General features: G+C 39.9%; 1 pseudogene; it reads right to left on the bottom strand.

Moving 5' to 3' along the window:
• Window positions 1–22,941: 22,941 nt before the first annotated feature.
• Window positions 22,942–23,109, bottom strand: LOC115836665 (annotated as a pseudogene).
• Between the last annotated feature and the right edge of the window lie 311 nt (window positions 23,110–23,420).

A 23,420-nucleotide genomic window follows, 5' to 3' on the forward strand; every position in this document is an offset into this window, starting at 1 on the left:
AGCCAAACTAAGCTTCATAAGTGAAGGAGAAATAAAATACTTTACAGACAAGCAAACGCTGAGTGATTTTGTCACCACCAGGCCTGCCCTAAAACAGCTCCTGAAGGAAGCACTAAACATGGAAAGGAACAAACGGTACCAGCCCCTGCAAAAACATGCCAAATTGTAAAGACCATCGAGGCTAGGAAGAAACTGCATCAACTAACGAGCAAAATAACCAGCTAACATCATAATGACAGGATCAGATTCACATATAACAATATTAACTTTAATGTAAATGGACTAAATGCTCCAATTAAAAGACACAGACTGGCAAACTGGATAAGGAGTCAGGACCCATCAGTGTGCTGTATTCAGGAAACCCATCTCACGTGCAGAGACATACAGACTCAAAATAAAGGGATGGAGGAAGATCTATCAAGCAAATGGAAAACAAAAAAAGGCAGGGGTTGCAATCCTAGTCTCTGATAAAATAGACTTTAAACCAACAAAGATCAAAAGAGACAAAGAAGGCCATTACATAATGGTAAAGGGATCAATTCAACAAGAAGAGCTAACTATCCTAAATATATATGCACCCAACACAGGAGCACCCAGATTCACAAAGCAAGTCCTGAGTGACCTACAAAGGGACTTAAACTCCCACACAATAATAATGGGAGATTTTAACACCTCACTGTCAACATTAGACAGATCAATGAGACAGAAAGTTAACAAGGATATCCAGGAATTGAACTCAGCTCTACACAAAGTGGACCTAATAGACATCTACAGAACTCTCCTCCCCAAATCAACAGAATATACATTCTTTTCAGCACCACACCGCACCTACTCCAAAACTGACCACATGGTTGGAAGTAAAGCTCTCCTCAGCAAATGGAAAAGAACAGAAATTATAACAAACTGTCTCTCAGACCACAGTGCAATCAAACTAGAACTCAGGATTAAGAAACTCACTCAAAACCACTCAACTACATGGAAACTGAACAACCTGCTCCTGAATGACTATTGGGTACATAATGAAATGAAGGCAGAAATAAAGATGTTCTTTGAAACCAATGAGAGCAAAGACACAACATACCAGAATCTCTGGGACACATTCAAAGCAGTGTGTAGAGGGAAATTTATAGCACTAAATGCCCACAAGAGAAAGCAGGAAAGATCCAAAATTGACACCCTAACATCATAATTAAAAGAACTAGAAAAGCAAGAGCAAACACATTCAAAAGCTAGCAGAAGGCTAGAAATAACTAAAATCAGAGCAGAACTGAAGGAGATAGAGACACAAAAAACCCTTCAAAAAATTAATGAATCCAGGAGCTGGTTTTTTGAAAAGACCAACAAAATTGATAGACCGCTAGCAAGACTAATAAAGAAGAAAAGAGAGAAGAATCAAACAGATGCAATAAAAAATCATAAAGGGGATATCACCACTGATCCCACAGAAATACAATCTACCATCAGAGAATACTACAAACACCTCTATGCAAATAAACTAGAAAACCTAGAAGAAATGGATAAATTCCTCGACAAATACACCCTCCCAAGACTAAACCAGGAAGAAGTTGAATCTCTGAATAGACCAATAACAGGCTCTGAAATTGTGGCAATAATCAATAGCTTACCAACAAAAAAGAGTCCAGGACCTGATGGATTCACAGCCGAATTCTACCAGAGGTTCAAGGAGAAACTGGTACCATTCCTTCTGAAATTATTCCAATCGATAGAAAAAGAGGGAATCCTCCCTAATACATTTTATGAAGCCAGCATCGTCCTGATACCAAAGCCTGGCAGAGACATAACCAAAAAAGAGAATTTCAGACCAATATCCTTGATGAACATTGATGCAAAAATCCTCAATAAAATACTGGCAAACTGAATCCAGCAGCACATCAAAAAGCTTATACACCATGATCAAATGGGATTCATCCCTGGGATGCAAGGCTGGTTCAACATACACAAATCAATAAATGTAATCCAGCATATAAACAGAACCAAAGACAAAAACCACATGATTATCTCAATAGATGCAGAAAAGGCCTTTGACAAAATTCAACAACCCTTCATGCTAAAAACTCTCAATAAATTAGGTATTGGTGGGACATATCTCAAAATAATAAGAGCTATCTATGACAAACCCACAGCCAATATCATACTGAATGGGCAAAAACTGGAAGCATTCCCTTTGAAAACTGGCACAAGACAGGGATGCCCTCTCTCACCACTCCTATTCAACATAGTGCTGGAAGTTCTGGCCAGAGCGATCAGGCAGGAGAAGGAAATAAATGGTATTCAATTAGGAAAGGAGGAAGTCAAATTGTCCCTATTTGCAGATGACATGATTGTATATCTAGAAAACCCCATTGTCTCAGCCCAAAATCTCCTTAAGCTGATTAGCAACTTCAGCAAAGTCTCAGGATACAAAATCAATGTACAAAAATCACAAGCATTCTTGTACACCAATAACAGACAAACAGAGAGCCAAATCATGAGTGAACTCCCATTCACAATTGCTTCAAAGAGAATAAAATACCTAGGAATCCAACTTACAAGGGATGTGAAGGACCTCTTCAAGGAGAACTACAAACCACTGCTCAATGAAATAAAAGAGGATACAAACAAATAGAAGAACATTCCATGCTCATGGGTTGGAAGAATCAATATCGTGAAAATGGCCATACTGCCCAAGGTAATATATAGATTCAATGCCATCCCCATCAAGCTACCAATGACTTTCTTCACAGAATTGGAAAAAAACTACTTTAAAGTTCATATGGAACCAAAAAAGAGGTATCATTGCCAAATCAATCCTAAGCCAAAAGAACAAAGCTGGAGGCATCACGCTACCTGACTGCAAACTATACTACAAGGCTACAGTAACCAAAACAGCATGGTACTGGTGCCACAACAGAGACATAGATCAATGGAACAGAACAGAGCCCTCAGAAATGATGCCACATATCTACAACTATCTGATCTCTGACAAACCTGACAAAAACAAGAAATGGGGAAAGGATTCCGTATTTAATAAATGGTCAGGAAAACTGGCTAGCCATATGTAGAAAGCTGAAACTGGATCCCTTCCTTACACCTTATACAAAAATTAATTCACAATGGATTAAAGACTTAAATGTTAGATCTAAAACCATTAAAATCCTACAAGAAAACCTAGGCAATACCATTCAGGACATAGGCATGGGTAAGGACTTCATGTGTAAAACACCAAAAGCAATGGCAACAAAAGCCAAAATTGACAAATGGGATCTAATTAAACTAAAGAGCTTCTGCACAGCAAAAGAAACTACCATCAGAGTGAACAGGCAACCTACTCATCTGACAAAGGGCTAATATCCAGAATCTACAATGAACTCAAACAAATTTACAAGAAAAAAACAAACAACCCCATCAAAAACTGGGAGAAGGACATGAACAGACACTTCTCAAAAGAAGACATTTATGCAGCCAAAAAACACATGAAAAAATGCTCATCATCACTGGCCATCAGAGAAATGCAAATCAAAACCACAGTGAGATACCATCTCACACCAGTTAGAATGGCCATCATTAAAAAGTCAAGAAACAACAGGTGCTGGAGAGGATGTGGAGAAATAGGAACACTTTTACACTGTTGGTGGGACTGTGAACTAGTTCAACCATTGTGGAAGTCAGTGTGGCGATTCCTCAGGGATCTATAACTAGAAATACCATTTGACCCAGCCATCCCATTACTGGGTATATACCCAAAGGACTATAAATCATGCTGCTATAAAGACACATGCACACGTATGTTTATTGTGGCACTATTCACAATAGCAAAGACTTGGAACCAACCCAAATGTCCAACAACAATAGACCAGATTCAGAAAATGTGGCACATATACACCATGGAATACTATACAGCCATAAAAAATGATGAGTTCATGTCCTTTGTAGGGACATGGATGAAACTGGAAAACATCATTCTCAGTAAACTATCACAAGGACAAAAAACCAAACACCGCATGTTCTCACTCATAGGTGGGAATTGAACAATGAGAACTCATGGACACAGGAAGGGGAACATCACACTCCGGGGACTGTTGTGGGTTGGGGGGAGGGGGGAGGGACAGCATTAGGAGATATACCTAATGCTAAATGACGAGTTAATGGGTGCAGCAAACCAACATGGCACATGGATACATATGTAACAACCTGCACATTGTGCACATGTACCCTGAAACCTAAAGTATAATAATAAAAAAAAACACATACTCAAGCCAAAAAAAAAAAAAATTTTAAATTTCATAGAAAAATCTTTTCATAATACACTACTCCTTTTTTCATGTTTCATAAAACCACTTCTTTCTGATAAAAGTATTACATACATATTTTATACCTTTGGAAAATGTACACAAAGAATATTAAAAGTAAGAATCAACCTTATTTTTCCAATTTAGAGATTAACTGGGTTAACATTTTTATATTTATTTTTTCTCTAGTATTTTTTCATTTTTGAGGTTATATTATAACTATTATTTTGTAACATAGTTTTTCTCGGTTTGAATTCTCCAGGAACAAATTCTGAAATAAGGATTCCAGGCTGGGTGCAATCACACCTATAATCCCAGCACTTTGGGAGGCTGAGGCGGGCAGATTGCTTGAGTCCAGGAGTTTGAGACCAGCCTGGGCAACATGGTGAAACGCCATCTTTATTAAAAATACAAAAAAATTAACTGGGGATGGTCATGTGTGCTTATAGTCCCAGCTACTTGGGAGGCTGAGGTGAGAGAATCACCCGAGCCTGGGAGGTTGAGGCTGCAGTGAGCTGAGATCATGCCACTGCATTACAGCCTGGGCAGCTGGAGTGAGACACTGTCTAAAAAAAAAAAAAAAAAAAAAAAATTCAAGAGCACATAATTTATCTTTAAAACCATCCCAGGAAACACCAGTAGGAAAGTGGAAAAGAGATATAAGGAAGGGAAATGTTACAGTCATTATAGCTGTGTAATAAATTACTCCTGAGTGATACAAAATGACCACAGTGTTATTTTGCATAAGATTTTGTGCATCAGGAACTCAAGAAGGGCTCAGCTATAGAAGTCCACCAGGGCTGCAGGCATCTGAAAGCTCTATTGGGCTGGATGTTCAAGATGGCCATTCCCATGGCTGGCAGGGGATCCAGATATTTGCATGGGGCACCCCAGCATAGCAACTTCTGTTTAGTCAGACTTCTTACTCCGTGACTAGTTTCCCCAAGAGTGAGCGCCCAAGAGAAGTAGATGGAAGCCAATGGCCTTTTATGGTCTATCCTTGAAAATCATACAGTGTCACTTCTGTCATCCTCTTTTATGAAAGCAGTTGCAAGCCCATGAGGGAAGAGACATAGACCCTACCACTTTATAGGAGGAGCACTGTAGAACTCGAAGCCTTTTTAAAAAAAATCACCACAGAAAGGAAGCCAATAAATTGTACGTAGTTAATCCAGTTGGCACTGTGTTGCAGCAGGAGCTGAGTTCTGCTGGAGAAATCTAGAAAATTTTGAGTATAAAAAATATCTCAAATTGTCCCAATGGAAGGCTGTGAAAACTAAGGTGTTTAACCATCAATTTCCCATTAATAATTGGTCAGGCTGGGGAGTGGGAAGAGGGAGCATTAATTGCCCTGGGAATGGAGAAGTTCCCTGGCATTGATTTCTAGCATACTGCTGGCCAGTGGAAAGCCTCAGGCAGAGAGTTTCAGGTCTTCACAGCAAGCAGCCTTTCAGCAACAGAGCTCTGCACAGAGATGAATGCCATGGGGTTCTGAGGAAGGTACCAATAGTAACTGGCACAAATATCTTAAGCATTTTTCTTTGTCATTAAATTCTCTCTGTGACAACTTTTAATGGTTAGATATTTTATTTTGTTTAATTAACATCTCTGTGCATCAAGCTGAGAGCTAAGGGAAGAAAAAAATCACACCGCGATGTCAATGTCACTGCATGTTCTCTAACTTTGGGCCACCAATTGTTCATCTTTCTAATTTTCTTTAGTCAGCTCCCTCTCTTGACACCAAACTTTCACCTCTTTCCCCAAATCTCTTTTCAACTTGCATCTCATTTACTCTTAGCCGATGAGCTAATCTGCTTCAGTGAGAAAACGGAGGTCAGCAGACAATGAGCCTTAACTTCATGTTCTCCTGCTATAAACCAAAAATAAAATTCTAAGCCCCCAAATGACTGAATGAACTCCCCTCTTGGCCAAAGGCCTCCTAAAGAAAACTGAAAAACTAGTTCAGGCCATGACAGGAAGGGGAGGAGTTGGACATGCCTCATTATACACTTCTCTCTTTGGAGTTTAGGCAACTGACCAGAATTAACATTAAAACAGAGACATTAAGACTGGAAAAGACTCTTTGCAGCAAAAAGATACAAAATTCCAAACTGACTCTTGTAGAGCATCACATAGCAGATTGTTGGAGGCTGAAAGTGAGGGTCGTGATCAACTCAGTATACCACTGGAGGCTATATGAGTAAACAGCAAACTGTTCTCATAAATGCAGAATGTTGGCAAACAGACAAACTGTCTGCCGCCCAGAAGGAATGCTGAGGGCAGTCACAACCCAGGCACAAGTGTTTCTTGTGATTAGGCACATCTGAAGCCTGTTAGCAATAATGTGATCAATCAAGCAGCTGACCAATAGTTACCTCCTCCTCCCTGCTCTTTCTACCCAATAAATACAAAGGGTTGTAGAAGCTCATGGCTGCTGCCTTTGCTCACTAGAAGCAAGGAGCCCTCTTCTTCTTCTCCTGGCCCCTTTCTTTAAAACAGTTTCTTTTGTTTTAAGTTTTAATTTCTGAGTTCATTCGTCCCCCTTCATTCATTCTCGTAATGTCGGTCTCAAGTATTAACAGTAGTAACTGTCATAGTGACAGTCTCAAGTAGTAATTGTGGCAGTCTGTCACAGCAGATAGCAGGCCCTGAAAAAAAAATCAAAGTATTTTGCCCCTCAATATATTTCTTTTACATACTTTGAAATGGCCCTGCAAAGCTGTCTCTTGTGGGGAAAATTCTTGCATTCTATAGAGAATCTCCATCCCTTTTCAAGATCTGATAAGAGACCTTCACCATCTATTCTCTCTGAAGCCTGTTACCTGGAGGTGACATAAACATGACAAGAACCTTGGCTTCCACAACCCCCTTTATCTTTTTTTCTACAGGTTGTAGTTCTTTTTATTGTTCTTAAGAATGATACAAAGATAAGCCAGCTTTGCTGTTGTCTAGGTGGATACTCTCAGCTTCTCTTTTTCTACTTTTAATAGCTGGGTAATAAGATCAAAGAGGACCTGTTCCAAAGAGTTCAAGGGAATGTTTTCTGATTATTATTTATTTATTTAAAGTTCTGGGGTAAATGTGCAGGATGTGCAGGTTTGTTACATAGGTAAATGTGGGCCATGGTGGTTTGCTGCACCTATCAATCCATCATCTAAGTGATAAGCCCAGCATGTGTTAGCTACTTTTCCTGATGCTCTCCCCCACCACACAGGCCCCAGTGTGTGTTATTCCCGTTTCTGTGTCCATGTGTTATCGTTCAGCTCTCACTATGAGTAAGAACATGTGGTGTTTGTTTTTCTGTTCCTGAATTAGTTTACTGAGAATAATGGCTTCCAGCTCCATCCATGTTCCTGCAAAGGACATGAACTCACCTCTTTTCATGGCTGCGTAGTATTCCATGGTGTATATGTACCACATTTTCCTTATCCAGTCTATCATTGATGGGCATTTGGGTTGATTCCATGTCTTTGCTATTGTGAATAGTGTTGCAATAAATATATGAGTGCATGTGTCTTTATAATAGAATGATTTATATTCCTTTGGGTATATACCCAGTAATGGGATTGCTGGGTCAAATGGTGTTTCTGGTCTAGGTCTTTGAGGAATCACCACACTGTCTTCCACAATGGTTGAACTGATTTACATTTCCACCAACAGTGTAAAAGCATTCCTATTTCTCTGCAGCCTTGCTAGCATCTGTTGTTTCTTGACTTTTTAGTAATTGCCATTTTGACTGGCGTGAGATGGTATCTCATCATGGTTTTGATTTGCATTTCTCTAATGATCAGTGATACAAATCCCTTTATCTTAACTCAAGCTGACTTCAATTCTTCAGGCAGAGCTTAATTCTTTGGACCAACTGCCAATCAGGAAACCTTTGAATCCACCTGTGACCTGGAAGCCCCCACTTCTGGATGTCCCACCTTTCCAAGTCAAACCAATGTATACCTTAAATATATTGATTTATGTCTTTGCCTGTAACTTTCTGTCTCACAAAAATGTATATAACCAAGTGGTAGCCCAACCACCTTGGGCACATGTTCTCAGGACCTCCGGAGGCTGTGTCATGGGCTATGGTTCTTCACCTTGGCAAAATAAACCTCTAAACTGATTGAGATCTATCTCAGATACTTGGTTTACACTACCTATCCATTTTCTCTATCTAATCCCTTTCAGATCCGTTTTCTCCCGATCTTAGAAGATAAGGAGTTCCTCCTCCAGGTCAAGACCAGCCCCCAACATCCCCATCTGTACTTGGATCCCAACCTCATGCACTCCTGAGTTGTCTCTGCCTCCCCCTGGATCTTATCTCATTAGCCTGCCTCACTTTCTGCTTTATCTTCAGCATCTCATTCTTTGCTTCTCCCTGTCTCCCTATAAACACACCCAAGGCTTTCTTCAAGCTAAAACAACATACCCTTCTCCATCTAACAACTATATAATCTCTCTCCTCATTTCCCATTCACTTCACAATCCACTGCATTGGAGTGTATTGCATTCTGTTCCCACTTTTCGTCGGAACTGCTCTCACCATGATCATCCATCAACCACCAATTGCCAACTCTGGAGGATAAGTTCTACTTCCAAGCTCTTAGACCCCTGCTGTACTTGAGTCCATGGATCATCCTCCTCCTTAAGGCTCTCTGTTCTCTAGGCCTCCAGGACTCTGCACTCTCCTGATTGGCCATAACTTATGAATATTCCTTCTCTGTCTTTGATTGGTCACCGTTCCTGTGTCTAGTCCAAAATGCTGCTGTTATTTCTCTATTGCTTGCATTTTGTCTACACTTTCTCCCTAGGTAATCTTATTTTTTTCATGCTCCCAATTACAGATTTTTTATCAAAAACTCTTGGAGCCAGATGGCTTCAGAGTTTAGGATTTTTAGATTTTGGAAAGGTAATATAACATATAGTAAAAATTACCTACTGGTCCCAGTAGAGTTTGGGACAGCACCCATAGTTAAACAAATGGATATTTCTGTAGCAAAACAGAGAAATAGTCACACTAAGTAGGATTTTTCAAAGGGGCTGCAAATAGTCCTCTCATATGTTCAGGTCATATTTTGGAGTCAAAGGGGCTCAAATCTGATTAGGCTTTGCCACCAAATAAGTTTTTAAAAAACTTTTGCTTTTTAGATTTTCTTTTGAATTTGGAAACTACAGGTAAAGGATTATAGACAAATACTACTGGTGTGCTGATAACTCCCAAATCTTGTATTTCCAGATCATAGTTCTCCCTGGAGCTTTAGGTTTAGGTATCTAAAAGCCAGCTGGATAGCTCAACCTGAAAGTCTTATGGATATATCCATGTCAATTCACCCAAAACTTGAATGTCTTCCCATCTAAGGTCTGGTCCTCTGAGAAACACTCTGAAGCACATATTTGTGTACAAGACATTTATCAATGGGACACTATTTATCAGCTCCTCCCTTGGAGCTCTGGGGCTGGAATGGCCCATCAGAGTTTTCCTGAATTAAGGAAAGCAGCCTGGCTTTTGTGCCCCTACATCAATCAGCCATTGAATGTGGGCTGCCTCTGTCAAGGGAGTATAACCTTGAGCAAAGCAGCTCCCCTGGGCTACAGAGGGCTCAGCTGTGAGCCATCAGCAACCATCCTTCCTGGAGGCAGGGGAAATGATGGCTTCTGTCTTGAAGCAGAGCAGCACAGCATCCACTTCAAGCTCTCCCCTTCTAGTTTGTGTGTGTGCCATCCAGCCAGGCCCCCAAGTCAAAAGCTTCTAGTCATCCCTGACTCCTCTCTGTTTCTTAGCACTTCTACATCTGATAACTCATCATGTCCTGCCAATTTACTCTTCTAAAAATACTTAAAAATCTGCCTCATCTCCTCCATCCTTATGTCCAATGTCCTAATTCAGATTCACACTGTCTCTTTCTTGATTCATTTACTGCAGTTGCCTCCTACCTGTTCTTTCTTTCACTTTTTCCCCAGTTACACCGATTTCCCGTGTATGTAACAGAACGAACTATGTAAAACTTAAATCTGGACACGGTGTTCTGCTGCTAGAAATGTTCTAATAGTTAACCATTGCCTACAGGGTAAACTCCAAGTTCCTCAGCCTATTAAAAAAGGCCTCTCTGAGACCTGCCTAGCCCTCCTCAGCCACTTAGCTGGCTCACAACACTTAACATACTAGCCTCCTCCTCTATCTGCCTCTTGTTCCCCTCACACTCTGCTGCTGCTTGCCTCCATGCCGGAGCTCATGTGGTCCTTTCTGTGTAGATGCCCTTCACTTCACACACAATTTATCCTATAAAACTTGGCTCAGTTGTCACTTGCTTTAGGGACCTTCCCTAACTCCCTATCCCCAGTCTTGGTTGGGTGCCCCTTCTCTTTGCACTTATGATACCCTATCCATACATCTCCCATTGCACTTAGCACACTGCGTTATAATTAGATGTGTTTGTGTTGTTGCTTCTTGAAAGCCAGGACAGTGTTCTCATGTTTTCAGAAGTAGGGACATAATAGGCCCTTAGTAAAAGCTTGCTGAATGAATGAATGAATATGAGTTTCTTAACTCCAAAATCCATACATTTTCCTTTAAACTATGTTGTCTATGCCGCAATGCCAATGCCTTCAGCATCCCTTGCTGCTCTGGTAATCATAATGGCTGAGGGGTTTTAGACTTTAGTGTGCACTAGGCACCATATTAACGAATTCGTATACATTTTCTCATTTTATGCTTAACCAGTTTGGTAAGGAAAGCACCATTATCTCATTTTCCTGTGGAAGAAACTGAAAATCTGAGGGCTTGGGTGACTTGCTCAAAGTCACATAGCTAGTAGGCAGTAGAGCTGGGATTTGAATCCAAGTATGCTTGACCTCAGAGCATGAGTTCTTAACCACTGTGCAACAAGGCTTCTAGGAACCTCTGAAGCCTTGTTGAACTTCTGATCTGCAGACTTGAAGCTGCAAAGGAGCTCTTAAGAAGACACTTATTAAACCAAGGCTTAAAAGGTCTGTGTTTAGTCCAGAGTTCAGAACATGCCATTCTCCCAAATAAAACTCTTCACTGACTTCCTGCAGAACACTAAATAAACCCCAGATGTGAAAAATGGCTCATAAGGCCCTGAACACCAAGGCCCCTGCCTTTCTCTCCATCCTTATACCCTCCTGCTACACTCTTTCCAGTCCCACTGTTGTTCTCCCTGCAGTTGGAACACCCCAGCTCTTTCTAGCCCCAAGGCCTTGCATGTTCTTTGCCCCATGGGACTGCCCATTTCTACAATCTTTTCCTTCCATTTATCTAAATGTGGCTTCATAAAGGTTTTCAAAGTAGTTCCCATTATCATCAGCCTCATCTCCTTATTTCCTTCATAGCATTTATCATGATTTGTAAATATTTTATTTCTCTTTTGTTGTTTTTGTCTGTTCCACTAAAGCAGGGTCTGTTTCTTGTATTCCCAGAGCCTCATTCCATGAATGGAGGAATAGGTGTTAAATGAAACAACTTTGTTGAAAGTTGTTTACCTGTAGGATGGCTACCATTTAAAAAACAGAAAATAACAACCGCTGGGGAGGATGTAGAGACATTGGAACCCTGCTGGTGGGAAACTAAAATGGTGCAGCTGCTGTGGAAAACAATATGGTGGTTCCTCAAAAAAATTAAAAATAGAATTACCATATGATATAGAAATTCCACTTCTTGGTATATATCTAAAAGAATTGAAACAAGGGTCTTGAAAATCTATTTGTACCCCCATGTTTATAGTGGCATTATTCAAAATAGACAAAAAGTGGAAGCAACCCAGTATCCATCAACAGATGATTGGGTAAGCAAAATGCAATATATACATACAATGCAATATTATTTTGCCTTAAAAATAAGGAAATTCTGACACATCCTCAAGGATTAACCTAGAGGACATTATGCTAAGTGAAATAAGCCAGTTGCATAAAAGCAATAATATGTCATTCCACTTACATGAGGTACCTACAGTAGGAAAATTTATAAAGACAGAAAATAGAACAGTGGTTCCCAGGAGCTGAGGGGAGGGAGAATGAGGAGTTATTGTTAACTGGTACAGAGTTTTAGTTTTGTAAAATGAAAAAAGTTATATAGATGGTGGTGATGGTATGAAATACTTAATACCACTGAACTATAAACTTGAAAATGGTTAAAATGGTAAATTTTATGTTATGTGTATTTTACCACATTTTTGAAAGAAGTGTATTAGTCCATTCTCACACTGCTATAAAGAACTGCCTGAGACTGGATAATTTACAAAGGAAAGAGGTTTAATTGTCTCATAGTTCAGCATGGTTGGGGAGGCCTCAGGAAACTTGCAATCATGGAAGAAGGGGAAGCAAACACACCCTTTCTCACATGGCAGCAGGATAGAGAAGAATGAATGCATAGTGAAGGGGGAATCCTCTTATAAAACCAATCTCATATCTCATGAGAACTTACTATCACAAGAATAGCATGGGGGAAATCACCTCCATTGATATGGTTTGGCTCTGTGTCCCCACCCAAATCTCATCTTGAATTTTACTTGCATAACTCCCATGTGTTGTGGGAGGGACCTGGTGGGAGATAACTTAATCCTGGGGAAGTTTCCCCCACACTGTTCTCAGGTAGTGAATAAGTCTCATGAGATCTGATGGTTTCTTCAGGGGTTTCCTCTTTTGCGTCTTCCTCACTCTGTGTTTGCCTGCTGCCAACCATGTAAAATGAGACTTGCTCCTCCCTGCCTTCTGCCATGATTGTGAGGCTTTCCCAGCCATGTGGAACTGTAAGTCTAATTAATCCTTTCTTTTGTAAATTGCCCAGTCTCAGGTATGTCTTTATCAACAGCATGAAAATCAACTAATACAGTAAATTGGTACCAGTAGAGTGGGGCATTGCTGAAAAGATACCCAAAAATGTGGAAGCAATTTTGGAACTGGGTAGCAGGCAGAGGTCAGAACAGTTTGGAGAGCTTGGAAGAAGACAGGAAAATGTGGGAAAGTTTGGAACTTCCCAGACACTTATTTAATGGCTTTGACAAAAAATACTGATGATATGGACAATGAAATCCAGGCTGAGGTGGTCTCAAATGGAGATGAGGAACTTGTTGGGAACTGGAGCAAAGGTAACTCTTGTTACTTACATTTTAGCAAAAAGACTGGCAGCATTTTGCCCCTGCCCTAGAGATTTGTGAAACTTTAAACTTGAGAGAGATGATTTAGGGTATTTGGCAGAAGACATTTCTAAGTAGCAAAGCATTCAAGAGGTGACTTGGGTACTGTTAAAGGCATTCAGTTTTAAAAGGGAAGCAGAGATAAAAGCTTGGAAAATTTGCAGCCTGACAATGTGACAGAAAAGAAAATCCCATTTTCTGAGGAAAAATTCAAGCTGCCTGCAGATATTTGCATAAGTAACGAGGAGCCAAATGTTAATCACCGAGACAATGGGGAAAATGTCTCCAGGGCATGTCAGAGACTTTTGTGGCAGTCTCTCCCATCACAGACCCAGAGGTATAGAAGGAAAAAATGGTTTTGTGGGCAGGGCCCAGGATTCCTGGGCTGTATGCAGTCTAGACACTTGGTTCCCTGTGTCCTAGCCACTCTAGTCATGGCTGAAAGGGGCCAACGTAGAGCTTGGACCATGGCTTCAGAGGGTGCAAGCCACAAGCATTGTCAGCTTCCACATGGTATTGAGCCTGTGGGTGCACAAAAGTCAAGAATTAAGGTTTGGGAACCTCCACCTAGATTTCAGAGGATGTATGGAAATGCCTGAATGTCCAGGCAGAAGTTTACCGCAGGGATGGGGTTCTCACAGAGAACCTCTGCTAGGGCAGTGCAGAAGGGAAATGTGGGGTTGGAGCTCCCACACAGATTCCCTACAGGGGCACCACCTAGTGGAGCTGTGAGAAGAGGACCACCGTCCTCCAGGCCCCAGAATGGTAGATCCACCTACAGCTGCACCGTGTCCCTGGGAAAGCTGCAGACACTCAATTCCAGCCCATGAAAGCAGCTTGGGTAGGGAGGCTGTACCCTGCAAAGCCACAAGGATGGAGCTGCCCAAGACCATGGGAACCCACCTCTTGCATCAACGTGACCTGGATGTAAGACCTGGAGTCAAAGGAGATCATTTTGGAGCTTTAAAATTTGATTGTCTTATTGAATTTTGGACTTGAATGGGCCCTGTAACCCCTTTGTTTTGGCCAATATCTCCCATTTGGAACTGTTGTATTTGCCCAATGTCTGTATCTCCATTGTATCTAGGAAATAACTACCTTACTTTCAATTTTACAGACTCGTAGGCAGAAGAGACTTGCCTTGTCTCCGTTAAGATGTTGGACTGTGGCCTTTTGAGTTAATGCTGAAATAAGTTAAGACTTTGGGGGACTATTGGGAGGGCATGATTGGTTTTGAAATGTAAGAACATGAGATTTGAGAGGGGTAAGGCATGGAATGATATGGTTTGGCTCTGTGTCCCCACCCAAATCTCATCTTGAATTGTACTTCCATAATTTCAATGTGTTGTGTGAGGGACCCAGTTGGAGATAATTTAATCATGGCAGAAGTTTCACCCACACTGTTCTTGTGGTAGTGAATAAGTCACATGAGAGCTGATGGCTTTATAAGGGGTTTCTGCTTTTGAATCTTCCTCATTCTGTCTTTGCCTGCTGCCCATCCATGTAAGGTGCGACTTGCTCCTCCTTGCCTTCCACCATGATTGTGAGGCTTCTCCAGCCATGTGGAACTGTAAGTCCAATTAAACCTCTTTCTTTTGTAAATTGCCCAGTCTCAGGTATGTCTTTATCAGCTGTGTGAAAATGGACTAATACACTCATGATTCAATTACGTACCAGGTCCTTCTCATGACACCTGGGGATTATGGGAACTATAATTCAAGATGAGATTTGGGTGTGGACACAGCCAAACCATATCAGGAAGAAAGTTATCTAACTACTTAGTAGCCCTGTTCATCTCCTGCCTCGCAGTCCAGTGTCCTCTCATTTACACATGCTGGCTCCTCTCAGAGTATCATTTATTGGCTAAGCATTATAATAATGTGATCTCCCAGCAGAGAATACCTTTCTAGGACACATCAAAAGGATAAACTTTAGAGTTTACTTAAACTCATATCTTCTGTGTCAGTCAGGGTGAAGATAAGGTTAAGATAGGCAGGAAGCCACTACTACTGTTTGAGGGGAAGGGGAGGAAGCAGTCATTGGAACTTGAAGAGCTGCGGTTGTACAAGATGCAGCGATCTTTGGTAGAGAAATGTTGCTGTGCATTTACTGCTAACAAGGAGGTATCTGGTCAAATAAGTGTACCTTCTTCTGATCTTCTGCTGCTGATGCCTCCCATTGACTGAACCCAACTGGAAGTCAGAGGGCAAGAAAACCTGTTGATGCAGTCCATAGGACCCCAGAACATTGAGCAGAAGGGAAAGGGTAGAGAATAGGTTTGAAGGTGGCATTATACCAAACTTCATTTTAAAAGTGAAAGGACTCAGAACCTGTATTAGTCATAATTCTCTAAAGAAATAGAACCAATAGAATATAGATAGACAGATAGAGAGATAAACAGATAGACAGACAGAGATATAGATATATCAGAAGGGATTTATTTTGAGAATTGGCTCACTTGATTATGGAGGCTGAGAAGTCCCACAATATCCTGTCTGCAAGCTGAAGAACAAGGGAAGATGGTAGCATGGCTCAGTCCAGATCCAAGGGCCCGAGGACCAGGCGAGCCAATGGCGTAACTCTCAGTCCTAAGCTGACAGCTTGAAAATTGGGGAGTATCTGGTGCAAGTCCTGGAGTCCAAAGGCCCGGGAGTTCTGATGTCCAAGGGCAGGAGAAGATGGGTGTCCCAGTTCCAGAAGAGAGAGTGAGCAAATTTGCCTTTCTCCTGCCTTTTTGTTCTGTCAGGCCCTCAGTCAACTGGATGGTATGGGCCTGCACTGGGTGAGGGGGGATCTTCCTAGTCCAGTTATTCAAATGCCAGTCTCTTCTGGAACACCCTCACAGACATATCTAGAAACAATGCTTCACCAACAGTTATCTGCATGTCCCTGAATCCAGTCAAATTGACACCTGAAATTAACCATCCCAGACCCAAAGAATTAAATGACTTGTTTCATGTCATTGATAGATATAAGATTCTCACTGCATTTATGACCTAATAATTGGGTTCTATCCACGTAGTGATAAAGAATGTGAATACAAGTCTAAACTTGGAAAATCTGCCACAAACAGAACACCTAAAAAAAGTTTTGTTTTTGAAAGAGAGTGATATGCACATCTTCCACAGGATTAGCATTCATTAGGAGTTTTTATGCTTTGAACTTTGCAAGTATGATTCATCACATGTTACAAAGAAAATAATCTTAAGATCATGAGTTTTCTTCCTGCTTCTGCCTTAATGATTATCACAGTTGATGGGACATTTAGGAGAAGCTGAAGCAGAGTATTACATTATAGATGTTTAGTTAAATAAAACAAGATAGCTTAGTCAAAGAACCTTGTCGAAGAGAGTGACAGAATTGCATCCTCAAACACGGATTTTTCATAATTAAAGGACTTTGAGACAACTTTTCAGGCTCATAGAAGTTCACAAGATGGTTCTTAAAAACATCGATGTGACAAGACTTTGAGCACAAAATACTGAAACTTTAGGGGAATAAAGCAAAAATTGTACTTTTTTTTTCTTTCAAGGAAGAGATACAGTATAGTAATTAAGTCAGTCAGTCCACATTCAAGAATCAAAATTCTTGAATCAAAACCCTGGCTTCATCACTTACTAGCTGCACAACTTTGGGCAAATGACTTTGTCTTTCTTTCTAAGCCATAGTTTTCCTATTTCTGAAATGTGAATAATTGCACCTGTATCATTGAGTTATTGTGTCTATTTCTCCCTTCAATTCTGTCAGTTTTTGCTTCCTATATTTGATGGTCTGTTATTAAGTATGTAAATGTCTATAATTATCTTCCTGCTGTATCAAGCCATTTATTAATGTATAATGTCCTTCTTTGTTCTTATAATCTTCTTTGATATAAAGTCTATTTTTTCTGACATTAGTAAAGCCACCTTTTGGTTACTATTTGCATGGAATATCTTTTTCCGTCCTTTTATGTTTAACCTATTTCTATCTTTGGATTTAAAGTGAATCTCTTATAAACAGCGCATATTTGAATCATGCATTTTTATCCATTCTGCCAATCTTTGTCCTTCGACTGGATCATTTAATCCATCTATATTTAAGTAATTACTGATAAAGAAGGACTTATATCATTTTGATATTTGTTTTTTATATGCCTTATAGCTTCTCTGTCCTTCATTTCCTGCAGTACTGTCATCTTTTGTGTTTGATTTTTTAATAGTAAAATGTAGACATTTATTTCTTATTTACTTTTGCACATATTCTATTCTATACCTATGTTTTATGGTTACCATAGGGATCACATTTAATAGCCTAAAGTTCTAGGATTCTGATTTGAATTTATACCAGCTTAACTTCAATAATATATAAAACTCTGCTCTTTTATAGCTTTGTCCACACCTGTTTCTTACTGATGTCACAAAATTATATGTTTATACATTGTATGCCTTCCAAATAAATAATTCTTTTAAGTGCATTAGTCTCTTAAATTATGTAGAAAACAAAATGTGGAGTTGCAACCAAAGTTACAATAATACTAGCTTTTAGACTAATACTTTTTTTTTTTTTCTAGATGGATTTTGCTCTTGTTGCCCAGGCTGGAGTGCAATGGCATGATCACAGCTTACCGCAAACTCCGCCTCCTGGGTTCAAGTGATTCTCCTGTCTCAGCCTCCCAAGTAGCTGGGATTACAGGCATGTGCCACCACACCCAGCTAATTTTGTATTTTTAGTAAGATGGGGTTTCTCCATGTTGGTCAGGCTGGTCTTAAACTCCGGACCTCAGATGATCCACCTGCCTCGGCCTTCCAAAATGCTAGGATTACAGTCATGAGCCACCGTCCCTGGCCAGGGCTAATACTTTTAAATATATATACATTAGACTCTTAAATTGTATAGAAAACAAAAAGTGGAGTTATAAATCCTTGTCACAATAATAGTAGCTTTTAAAATCACTCATTTATTCACCTTTATTGAGATCTTCCTTTCTTCATATGGCTTCAAGTTATTGTTTAGTGTTCTTTCATTTCACCCTGCAGGAGTCTCTTGAACATTTCTTTTAGGTGTGGTCCAGTGGTAATAAACTTCTTCAGCTTAGTTTTGCTCAAAATAGAATTCTTGGTTAACAAGTTTTCTTTTCTTTTAGTAGTTTTGATATATCAGCCCACTGCCTTCTGGCATCCAAAGTCTCTGAAGTCTGCAGATAATTTTATTGAGGATCTCCTGTATGTGATGAATCACTTCTTTCTTGCTGCCTTCAAGATTTTCTGTGTTTGTCTTTCAAAAGTTGGATTATAGTGTGTCTCAGTGTGGGTCTCTTTGAGTTTATCTTACTTAGAGTTTATCTCCTTGGATATTTATATTTATGTCTTTAATCAAATTTGGAAATTTTCAGCCATTATTTTATCAAATATTCTCTTTGCCCCTTTCTCTCTTCCTTCTCCTTCTGGGACTTCTAAAATGCATATGGTTGTCTGCTTGATAGTATACCACAGGCTCTTTAGGCTCTATTCACTTTTTTCAAAATCTTGTTTCTTTCTATCCCTCAGACTTCATAATTTTAATTGTTCTATCTTCAAGTTTTCTGATTCTTTCCTCTGCCTACTCAAATCTGCCTTCAAATCATACTAGTAAATTTTTCACTTCACTTATTGTACTTTTCAGCTCCAGAATTTCTTTTTGGTTTCCTTTTAGATTTCTTCTCTTTATTGATACTTTTATTTTGTTCATACTTTTTTTTTTTACTTTCTCTAAATCTTCTTTTAGTACTTTTAGCATCTTTAAGGCAATGTTTTACAGTTTTGTCTAAGTCTTTATCAAGGATAACTTTTGTTAGTTTATTTCTTTTGAATGAGCCAAAACTTTCTTGTTTCTCTGTATGCCTTGTAGTTTTTTGTTGAAAAGTGGGCATTCAAATCTATTAATATAGTAGCTCTGGAAATATGGTTCTTCCTTTTTTCCAGGGTTCACTCTCTTGTGTTATTGTTTTTGTTGATTGTTTTTGTTTGCTTTTATTGTTGTAGACTGTTGTCCCTGTGCCAAGGATCAACCTGAGGTATAAACTTAGGATCTTCTCAAATCTTTTCTAAGTCTGAACCTTTCCCTGGACAAGGACAATCACTCTCTAATTTATCTCATGTATACAGTTGCTTTTGAATGTCCTAGTCTTTAATGTCTATCTCCCAAAAGGAGAAAAATAGAAAAATAAAAGGGGTGGGTAAAATGATGGCAGCCCTTTAAATCCTCTGGAGTCACTTCAGCTTGAGCTGGAGGGGCTTGCAACAGTGGTGGGAGGTACAATAACAATGGCCACTTACCTCTTTGTGGGACCCTCTGTGATCAGAAGTAGCAACCAGCAATCATTACACAGATGCCTGATATTTGGAGAACAGTGTTCTTTCTGCCCATCCTGGCTCCTGTAAAGTGTGTGCAAACTACTTCAAGAACACATGCACAGCTTCCTGCCATGGGGCTAGGGATAGAGGATGGGTAGCTGCTATTGTGCTAAGAACTTAAATTTACCACAATTAACTACAATTTACCACGCATGTCTTCCCCTGTAATACGTAAGCCTTCAATATACTCTAGAGACCTAAAATAGTTACTAGACAAATTCCCCCAGTGTAATTGTTGTGTAGATAGGGAGATAGATTTCTGGTCTTTCCTACTTTGCCATCTTCCCAGCCCTGAATCTTTTTTGAATGCCATGGTCTATGGACACCTCACCCATGTCCACTAGCTACGGCCCTAAAGGATGTGAAAAAAATTTCAAGAATGTTCCTCACCCTGAAGGAACTTCCAGCTTCAGGATGCATGTTGACTTGCTTACATATTATCATGTTTGGCAGATTCCTCTCTGGTCAAATATATCAAAACTAACAAAATAATTAAAAAACAAACTATAAACAGTCACTCTGTTATTCCTCTCAAAGAAGAAAATGTACTATTAACATAATTTATGGCAGCAACAGAAAAGCCAGGATGAGGGAAACCAAGCATATGTGTGTTAGTTCTGGAATTAGAAATTAAATTGTCCTAGCCCAACACGCCCATCATTAGCCACATTTGGAAAAAAAACTCTCATTTTTGTGGTAGTAAAACTGGCTATAAAGTAATTCAGTTTGTTATTTGTAAAGCCATGTAATGGCCTTCCTATATCCCTTCTATTTCCAAAGGAAAGAGAACTCTATTTGGGAAAATAGAAGAAACCCTCCCACTGTTCATGGTTTCTTCTACTGTTATTTGAGAAATAAAGGCAAATCTTGCTTGTACCATCAAGGTTACAGTTTTCTAATTCCTTTGGCTGAGATTTGAATGGATTCATTAAGTTCTGTTTCCTTCTTTGCCCTCCCCTTTTCTATGCCACAAATATTGCTTGTTCCAAGGGTTAGAGAAATTTTGTTATCTTTTCTGGTAGGTTTCTTGTGGTTCTTGTATGAGCAGCATTCTGCAAGTGGGCGTAACTTATTTATGTAGTATGTGCCTTACGTGAAGGAACTTAATATTCCTTTGAAGGAATATTAGAAACAGTTAGAAACAGAAACTTAAAAAATCGGAATTCTAATATGTTCAAGGATAGGTGATCTAAGCAGGAATCTATAGAGTGACAAGACTATGTGTTTGCTTAGCTGGTTTTAAAATAATCTAACAAATTGGGGGATTTGATTCATTTAAAAGAATACTACATGAAATGAGCATTTAATATTAGACTCTATATTGCTTTAAGTTACACCCTATGTGCCATGCAGCTACTAGTAAAATAAAAGGCAAGTAGCTTAGATTAAGTTAACCATTATTCTGTGAAAAAAGATAAAAAGTATAGCCTAAAACTTCAGAAAGTTAATATGGTCATTTTAGTAATTGATTGCAAAGGGGAAGATTATAGAGAAGTGCTATCACAATAAAGAGAGATTACTTGAAGCTTATGTTTTACAGTGAGAGGAGAAGGGAACACATATTGATTAAGTGCTTGCTAGGTGACTGAACATTGCTAAGTGTTTTATGTATGTTGTTTTATACAATATTGTCAAAATGCAGCTGGGCATGGTGGCTCATGCCTATAATCCCAACACTTTGGGAGGCCGAGGCGGGTGGACTACTTGAGGTCAGGAGTTCGAGACCAGCCTGGCCAACATGATGAAACCTAGTCTCTACTAAAGCTACAAAAGTTAGCTGAGTGTGGTGGCACATGCTTGTTGTCCCAGCTACTCAGGAGGCTGAGGTAGGGGAATCACTTGAACCCAGGAGGCAGAGGTTGCAGTGAGCCAAGATCGCACCACTGCACTCAGCCGGGGGGACAGAGCAAGACACCATCTCCAAAAAAGAAAAGTGCTATGAAGCCTTCCATTATCATGACCTGTTTATAAAAAAGGAAGTAGAGAGGTTAAATAATTGGCTGAAAGCCAGGTGGCTAGGACATGATGGAGCTTGGATCCTTAACAGTCAGATTCCTACATTTATCTTTTTGCCACTGAGCCATCTGATATGTATTGTTTTTTCTTATATTAAAACTTGCTTTGCATTGGATAATGGATAACTCAGTGTCAAAATGGATTGGCTTTATTACCTTGATGGAGCACAGAACTCATTTTAGGATGAAAATGAGTGGCAGAAGAGAAAGCTTGCACTGTTTATTCTTCACTGAAGAGCCCTAGCCTTGTGCTTTCTACATAGTGGTTGCTTCATGAATAAATAAAACCTAAGCAGATCCTCTATTTAAATTATTATTTCCTGAGGTGAGTGAAAATATATTAAAATAAATACTAAAATATTTGTAGTTGTCATTATTTATGAAGTTCATTGGTTAACTAGGTTATGAAAATCTTTCGTAACTCACATTGACTCCCCTTTTAGAACACAGACGTATTAAAGGGGTGGCTCTGGGATCTGCTTCATGCCAAAAAGGGCCTGTGGAAACTGTGTGACCTTGAGAAAATCGCTTAACCTCTCCAAACCTTATTCCTTCTTTAGCCAAATAGGGATAATTCCTTATTAGCCAAAGGTGGAGAGTCTAGGTAGATATGTTTTTTTTTCATTGTTAAAAACATTCATTTTGATACATAAAGTCAGTAGAGCTTCCACTCTGCCACATATGCCTCTATGAAGAGTCCTGTGCCATTCAACCAGGAAACATATTTATTTATTTATTTGAGATAGGGTCTTGCTCTGTCACTCAGGCTAGGTGCCTGAGTGCAGTGGTGCCATCATAGCTCACTGCAGCCTCAACCTCCCAGGCTCAAGCAATCCTCCCACCTCAGCCTCTTGAGTAACTGGAACTATAGGCTTAGCTAACTTTTGTATATTTTGTAGAGTTGGGGTTTTGCCTTGCTGCCCAGGCTGATCTCTAATCCTGAGCTCAAGTGACCCACCTGCCTTGACCTCCCAAAGTGCTGGGATTACAGGTGTGAGCCACTGTGCCTGGCCAATTAGGGAATATTTGAATGACGCCCCATTTCCTATCCCCATCAGAGTGCACACCTCCATGTTGTTCCTGTCCATTGATGGCTTTCAAATCCAGATGATCAAATAGTCCTTTATCTCCAAAGCAGGCTCAAAAAGATTGGTTCAGACATCCCAGGCTCTATACCCTTCTTTAGTTCCAGGTAAGTCATGAGATGAATAAAGCACCAGCAGATGGAAAATTGACTGCCCTTGAAAAGCTACTGAAGCCTCTGCTTGGCCTCTTTGCCCAGCATCACCATGGAGACAGCCAGGGTGGCATGGTGAGGTAATAGTTGCTTTCTGATGCTCCTTGTGATAGGATTTGTGACATGAAAATTCTAACTCCTGGACCCATGATATGGTCCCACCTTACTTTCCAGGCTTCTCTCTTATACTCTGCCTTTCTGCTGCTTTCTTATACTCTCCTTTCTGCTGTAGTCCCCAGCACTCTTCCTTCAAGTTTTCTTCCACTAGAATCCCTTCCACCCACCATCCACTCTGCAACCCTCTCTCTCACAGCTCTCATGTTTCTTCAGGGCCTAGGCTGTGCCTTGCAGCCTCTGCATTTCTC

The sequence above is a fragment of the Nomascus leucogenys genome, chromosome 9 (assembly GCF_006542625.1).
Source record: "Nomascus leucogenys isolate Asia chromosome 9, Asia_NLE_v1, whole genome shotgun sequence".
Classification (NCBI taxonomy): Eukaryota; Metazoa; Chordata; class Mammalia; order Primates; family Hylobatidae; genus Nomascus; species Nomascus leucogenys.